This window comes from Pteropus alecto, unplaced genomic scaffold (genome assembly GCF_000325575.1).
Source record: "Pteropus alecto unplaced genomic scaffold, ASM32557v1 scaffold71, whole genome shotgun sequence".
NCBI lineage: Eukaryota > Metazoa > Chordata > Mammalia > Chiroptera > Pteropodidae > Pteropus > Pteropus alecto.
The window spans coordinates 8,828,545-8,837,054 of NW_006433024.1; the positions used below are offsets into that span (position 1 = coordinate 8,828,545).

An 8,510-nucleotide genomic window follows, 5' to 3' on the forward strand; every position below is an offset into this window, starting at 1 on the left:
ATTATTTCCATTTGGGCATCAAGAAGGAAACTAGGGCAAGTAACTAACTACCCCAAGCCCCTTTCCTTTCTGTTCTCTCAACACAAGACAGTCATAACATCTTTTTCACCCTCTCTTACCTTAGGACAGTCCAGAATATTTTGGTGGAGATAAGGACATTATGAAAAAGTTTTGTCAGATACAACCGACTTCATTTCATAACTAAGAAGCAGTAAGAATAAGGAGAGAATATTTATATTTACCAAGGCAGGACTATAATCAATAATTTATTTCAATAACCGAAAAAATAAACTAAAACAAATAATCTTGTAGCTTCAGGACATATAAAGTGAACTGTAATGGAAAAACCACTGGAACTAGGCCAAGAAGTTCTGGAGTTCTGATCTCAGTTTGGGGCCAGATCCAGGGTAAACACTAAACGTTTGTGGGTTCATTTTCTCTCTCTATAAAGGGCATGGAGGAATGGCTGAATGGAAGAACTTTAAAGATCTTCTGTCTCTAAAAATTTAGCCATTTGGAGCTTTCACATAGGGGAGCTAACTAAGATAGTGTGACAGAAAATGCAAAAGATGTGGAGTCAGCTGACTTGAGTTTGAATCTTGCCTCTGTACCTTCTCAGTCTTATCCTCTTATGTGTATGACAATCGTATCCACCTTGTCTACCATATAGGATTGTTCTATGGATCAAATAAGAAGTATGAAAGTGTTTATTATAAACATTAGTCCTCATTTTTGTAATTTGTTCTATATCATGCACTGTCTAAGATGGAATGCATTCCAGAGACTCCTTGTAATCAGAGAAGATGCAGGTCGAAAAGCCCAGGTTTCTATAAATTCAGGTATAGGTAGCTGTTCTCCGCCATAGGAAAAATATGTACGATTTCTAAACCAATTCCTCTCAAGGAAAAAGTGGAGACTTTGGCCAAAAGTCAACCAGCTATGTTGGTTGGTGGTAAGTTAAAAGTAGAAAGAGAGGAAAAGGAGAAAGAGAAGAAAAGGAGTTGTGAATCACCATTCTGGGAATCACTGGGAATCACCATTTTGATTCTGTAAAGTATGCTAGCTGAACCTACTCTATAGATGGAGGGCCTGTGGAACAAAATCTTAGGAGGTCAGCACACATAAAGAATAAAACGTTCAGAAAGCTTACCCAGTAAAAATATTAAATTGGGCTACTAACTGCTAAGGTCTTGACCCTCTTTACTGATAATTTGCTTTTATCATTATGATACCTGACTTTTCCCTGAGTAAATATGTAATAAATTTCAGATGGCTCTCCACAACTTTCCAGAATGCAAAAAGTTCATTTGTGAGAACCTGACAATTTTACTTTTAATATGTATAAATGGGAATACATAAAGTTGAATACAAAATAAGAAGAATGATTTCTAAGAAGCATGCAAACAGTCCATTTTTATTGATTTATAATCATATTATCATATAGATTATGACCTTCAAAAATATAGATGGATCCAGGATGGCATGCCTCTCTAAGACATGGTATACCACAAGCAAGCCATAGTAAAAAGGTCAAAAGACAAGACTGAAGCAAGATAGTCTCATTAGACTATAGAACTCAATTCATTATGTATTGATTCCCAACTAATACCTACAAATTAGAAAGATATTAAAATATAAACAACTTTACCAAATATATTTCTAATATTTTCAAATGCTTTAAGTTTGCCAATTCTCCCTATACTGAAAACTATTATCTAGTTTCTGGACCAGTCTTTGTTTTAAGTCCAAGGCTGGGAACCAAGTAACAACAGCACTTGAGATCTGATGACAGGCTTAGCCTCATCTTTCAAAAGTCAGAAACTGAGGAAACAGGATAAACCTTGGTCTAAGACCAAAAGAACTGTTACAAAAGACTTACAAAAATCTACTTTTTCATCTGGTTAAACTTTTTTGTCTTATTTCTTTTGCAGGATTACCTGACTTTAACTTAAGACTAAGGGAAGCTTTATTTCTAAGTATATTTTTCTCTATATTACTATATCTGATTATTACATATATGTATATCAACAAAATTCACTGTCTCATTTTCTAAATTGGATTTTTTAAATTCTGAGCTTAAATACATATATGTACATTGTTCTATGTAATAATTTTTCCTTTTTTTGTACTGAAATAAGAAAATTTATTTAAATTACCCCAAATATAGGTAGAAACTATACAAAATTAATTTAATATTCATAGAGACTATCATTGCAGAATAGGATTTACACTACAAAGATAAAAAAAATCATAGTCTTTCAAATTAATATATCTGACTGTCTTTCTCTAATGCTCCTGCTTCACCTGAAGCACCTCAGACAAGGTAATAATTTATGATAATCATATGAAAATATACAATTAATATTCATCACCTCTCATTCCTCATCACTTTAGATGATCAGTAATGCAGAGTGAAAATGCTGTCAGATTTCTAATTGCTTTGTAATGGGCTTGAAACAGGGAAATCATTAAAGGCAAACAATCTGTCATTTGTCTGTTACCTTATCTATCACACAAAAAAACTCATTAAAGAAATTGCTAATGAGCTACAAAAGACTATACTCATGGTTCTTCTACAGGAGATTAAAAAGTACTATTATGAATTGCTTAAAATATTTTTAAAATATTATATTTTTGTGGAAATTCATCAGAAAAGATCTATTCTTCAGTATATTATTTAAGCTGTGTGGTTTCATTATTTTGGCATCTAATCCATCATTGCAGAAATCCCTTTAGCATATAAGACCTGTTTTTCATCAATCTCTAAATAATTAAAATGAAAGTCTGCAAGAAGCTGAAATGCTAAATGTGTTTATTACTAGTAAACTGACTCAATAAAAAATAGTGCGATAGTAACCCTGATTCTAAGTGAAGAATATATTTTAAAATTTGATTTTTACCCTCATCTCTGTGGATCATCTCTGTGGATTTGAACTGTTGAAGCTGCAATGCTATTTTTATACAAATATTATAGTCAACTACTGAAATTAAGCAAAACAGTAAACTATGCATAATAACATCAACTATTTTGAAATGTCTGCAGACATTAACCCATACTAAAATGTTTCATAATATTACTTCAAATAATTTTAGAGCGAAAAAAAAGCAAATTTAAATGTCCACACAAAATTTTACATCTTACCAATGCTACCTTTCTATATAAGGTACTTCATATTGTATTTTAAAAAAAACAAAAACTACGATAAACTACAATAAAGACATTAATCTAGTTTGAAAGACAAATATGCATATAAACAAGCAAATAACCCAGAAATGTTTTGTTAGTTATACATTTCAGTTAGTTGCATTTTATTTTAGAAAAATTATAGAGTAACAAAGATAACAGTGTTACTAATTGTTTTTGATTTTGCTAATGATGAATTAAATCATGTTATTTATTTCCTATGACAAAACAAAATCCTTAGTAATAAAGTGAAATTTCTTTTAAATTCATAGACCTATTCATATCTATTGGAATATACACAAATTTATAAACCTAAATGCAATAGCATGTTTAGCCAGGTGCCATCATTGATACATAGGAGTGAATTCCAAGCTAACTTCAAAAGGTTCCATAACACTCTGGAAACATCTTCATTATACTCTCTAATTGACTTAAACAGACTTCATATCAACTGTTTAACACATTTTAACCTACAAATTAACACCCCTTGATCATTCAGATTAACCTTTCTTCTGTGAGTCAATTACATGACAAAAATAAAATAAACTTTAAAAAAAATCTAGGTTTAAAAAACTAAATTGGAGAATGCTTTTTAAAATAGCTTATAAATGCATATCATTTCTATACAGTTGGAAATGATCATCAAGGTAACTAGAAAGCTCACAGGAAAGCCAGAGTAGTCATAAGAACAAACAGAGAGGGATAAAGAGGTGAATAGAGGAAATAATAAGTTGGTACTACTAAAGAGAAACATAAGATGGATAACATACAATATCTTCAATAGGTCATAGAAAGATTAAAACATCAGACATGAAGAAGTTAGGAAGACAGAAACAAAAATCTCAGGCAAGATAATGACCTTTACGAGGTGTGAAACAAGCTTGAAAGAACACTGACACAACTGAAAAACAAACCAAACATAGCAACAGGTGTGACAACAAAAAGTATTTATCTCTTCATCTCTCTTGCTCAGTGCATTGCCTTACTCAAATTTAACGAATGTTCACTGATTACTGCTGCAAAGACAAAAGAGAAAATAGATCAAGTGAAGACAATCAGCAAGGGGAAAAAAAATGCAAAAATGAAAAACCATTTTTAAAAGATAAAGCAGGATTGTTCATTAGAGCTGATTCTCAGTATTATCTAAAGCTTTGTGATTATCTGCCAAAAAGAAAAAAGAAAGAAAAAAGAAAAAAGGAAGTTTCTCTAATTCCAGCCATTCATCTCTCCCCTCAATCAAAAATTAAACTTAACAGTTCCATACATCTTCCTGGATTAGCCTCATTTTGATTCAAGGATTTCAATCATTCAAGTAATCTGCCTTATTCTATTGCTATAACTACAAGTTAGTGTCACAGTCCCTGTGTTTCCTCTGGCATAGTACTTCCACAGTTATTTCAGTTGCTTGTTTTAATTGTCTGTCTAACCAGATAAACTCTAAGCTTTTAAGAGGGCTAGAGCCAAATTCTGCCTTGTGCCTCTTGTAACAGAATGCGGGACATGTACTAAACACTCGATAAATATTTGTTGATTGAATGAATAAGTAAATGAAAGCTATATATGCACTGTATCATTGTGTGTGCCTGTGTGTGTTTGTATTATCTCATCATTAGCTAACGCTTGGTGGTTTTTCTATCTTCCCAAAAGATTCTAAGTTGCTGAAGGGCCAATCATTTAATTTTAGAACATAACTGTAATATTTTATGGTACTTAAATACAGCTTAGGTCACTAATATGAAAAATCTTAAAAATTCAGAGATAAATAAGATCAAGGAAATTAAAGAAGAATTGGAGAGGAAACCAGAAGAAAAAGCCAAGTAAATATAATCCTAGGATAAGAAGATATTAGCAGAAGTATATTGTAATATTCATCATTAAGCATAATTTACTAATATGATCTCAAATTCAGAATTTCTTAATGAGCGGGGAACATTCCATTAGTTTACGAACAGGCAAGTACTAAAATGATAAACTGAGTAAGAATTTGATTTTTTTTTTGCTATTAGTACAACCAAGGGTCTTAAAAACCTGCTATAGCTATATCTATAGCTATCTATAGATATAGTACGTGATCATCTGGAAATTAAATATTCAATATATGTCTACCTTGCTTATATGAGATGCTGATGACATAGGAATTAAGAGGTTTTTGTCTACGCTTTTAATTTATTCTGAAAACTAAATTATAGTTCAACAAACATTTGGATTTGCTTTCATTTTCCAATTCAATAGTTTGTGGTTTTTATTTGCTCTATTTGGAAATTCCTAAAATACTACTATGAATATCAAAACGAGTATTTCACTCTCAATAATAATAATAATAGCTAATCTTTACTGAGTACTTACATACTGTCAGGCACTATTATTTCATTTAATCCTCACAATAAGCTATGAGAGATATCATTATTTTTCCTATTTTACAGAGGAAGAAACCAAGGTATAGAGATTAATTAATTTAAACTGTTCACATAATCAGTAAGAGACAGAGTTTGGATTCAAACCTATGTAGTCTGATTCCAGCATTCATGCTCTTAACAATTACACTAACAGAGTTTAGATATCTGCTATATTGGTTTTACATAAAATGGATAAATTACCTTAAAATAAGATAGTAAGAAACAAAACTATTACAGACACACATTAGAACTCCAAAGAATGTGGCAAGATAGCTGGTGCTTAGTTTCTGAGTTCCTGCCCTCATAGATCTTACAATCTAATTAGAGAATCGGAATATGCATTTAAAGTGTATAGTGATACCCTATGGTATAGGATGAGTACAAATGAGAAGTACACACAGGACTTATGAAAGTTGAGAGGAATAGGGAATTTCTAAGGACTGGGCCATCATAAAAGGCTTGATTGAAGAGATACATTTTAAAGGAGGGATAAAAACAGGAGGAAGAGTTAGGGTATTATAAGCAAGGGGAACTATCTGAACTCAATAATGGCTGAAGTACCAAGAAATGGTCCAATGGTTTAAATGCTTCATGTATGGAGGTAATAGGTGATGAGGCTGGAAAAAGTAAGGGCCATACTGGGGAGGAATTGAATGCCAGATTAAGGAGTTAGGACTTTACCTTCTAGACCTGCCTGATTCAATATAGTAGTCACTAGTTAGATGTGGCTATTGAGCATGGATATGTGGCTAGTCCAAATTGAGATGCACTCACTGTACAAGTAAAATGCACACTAGCTTTGAAGACTTAATATGAAAAAAGAATGTACTATATCTCATTAATAATTTTTATACTGATTTCATTTTGAAATGATCATACTCTGGTTTACTCGATTAAATAAGATATACTATTAAAATTCATTCCACCTGTTTCTTTTTATTTTCCTAACATGGCTAGTGGAAAATTTAAAATCACATATGTGGTTTGCATTTGTGGCTTATATTTCTTTTGGACAGAACTGTTCTAGGAAGTGAAAATAAATAAAGGAAGATGAACGAGTAGGGAATTCATGTAAAAAGTGTTTTAAGAAATTTGTTCTGGAATAAATGCAAATTTAGATTGTAAGACAGCTGGCTTAGTTTTTCAAGAAGTCAATGGCAGGAAAAGAAGAAAAAAACAAATTAGTAGTGGAGAAGTGCGACTGCTACAACTTAAAAGATATTTAAGAGACGGTACAACTAAATACAGTGTGTAGACTTTGTTTGGATCCTGACTCAAGGAAACCAACCATAAAAAGACATTTCTGAGACAACCAGGGAAATGTAAATAAGGACCAGATATTAGATAACATCAATGAATTATTGATCATTTTGGCAGAAAAATGACATTATGGAGATGAAAGAAAAAGTTGCAAACTAAAGTATACTTTAGAAATGCAAAATAATGTTGAGATGAAATGACAGAACACTTGGGATTTGCTGGGGGAGGAATGTGTATCTCTTACTTTACAAACATAGATAAATTAATAAATAGAAACAAGAAAGAAAGAAAGAAAGAAAGAAAGAAAGAAAGAGAGAGAGAGAGAGAGAGAGAGAGAGAGAGAGAGAAAGAAAGAAAGAAAGAAAGAAAGAAAGAAAGAAAGAAAGAAAGAAAAAGAGAGAAAGAAAGTGAATTGAGAAAATTGAGGTACTGTGATTATACTTTTCAAAATTTGGTTAAAAAGGAATAAAATAGATAAGACAATTCCCTAATGGATCATAAACCAAGACAAAGTGCCGTTTATGTAAAAACTCGAAGACCTGAGTGTAACTATATGAGGAAGGACTAAGCAGTGAAAGTGGAAGTTTGTTTGAGGGTTAGAAAAGTTTGAGGGAGTTTCATTCTGATAGTACTTTATTGGAAGATATTCAGAACAACACTTAATCCTGTCACTTTAGGTATTTCCTTAGGGCCTACACAGAAGGCAATTTGGAACCACGACTAAAACCAGATCCTTTGACTTAGTATAATGCTCTTTGTGCCTACTTTTAAACATGACAAAAATCTATGGAGAACCTAATCTATACTTTTCACTTTAGATCTGTTAACTTTCCTGCGTCATTTAGTTATTCTTTATAATTCATACCATCATAAAATAATTGACCATATCAAAATATTTCATTTACTGTGTTTAGGTTTATCTTGACTGCTTCTTGAGCTGAGATTTGGTAGAAGATAAAAAAGAAGGAAAGCAAGTCTAAACAATAACAACAACAAAACAACTTTAACATATCCGGGTGAAATTAAATCATGCTGCCAAGAAATAAGATGCAGTTTTCACCTCAGGATACAGAGCAAGGAAGAGAGCTCAATGTAAGGTAAGCAGCACAGAGAAAGGACAATAAAAGGGAACAACAGAACTGAAGAGAAAAAAATAAAAGGAGAAGGAAGAGGGGAAAATCTAACAGAAAAACTAACAGTGCTCATTTAAGGTGCCAAGCAACTACCTCAAATTGGAGCAATATATTCTGCTTTTTCTTTAAGCTTCAAAGATAGCATGGCTGCCCCGGGAATAAGTAGACTTGCTAAGAGCCCTGTTCTACTGCTCTCCCATTAGCTATCTGGAGTTAATCCTTGGTTTGTTTCCTCAATTACAAAGTGGTAATAATAACACCTGTTTTACTTGCCTCACTGGGTTGTAATGAAAGTGAAGCGAGATAGTAAATGTGAAAAGGCTTTGAAATTTTTTATTTTTTTAGCCGGTTGCTATTATCTAAAAGAAAAAAGGCTGAACAACCTTTCTAGAAAAAAAAATTAAAATTAAAACTGAAAAGAAAAACTTTACTTGGCTTAGGTTTCAATCTCCTTAATTTTCAAAAGAGAACATTCTAAGGGAAGTATTGGGACAATAGAGAAATCAGTTCACCACCACCCCCCTTAACCCCCCTACC

General features: G+C 32.2%; 1 protein-coding gene across 1 annotated transcript in view; it reads right to left on the reverse strand.

The window, feature by feature from the left end:
* DCDC1 (doublecortin domain containing 1) overlaps window positions 1-8,510 on the reverse strand; it is a 370,803-nt gene that overhangs the window by 361,906 nt on the left and 387 nt on the right. The window lies entirely within an intron of this gene.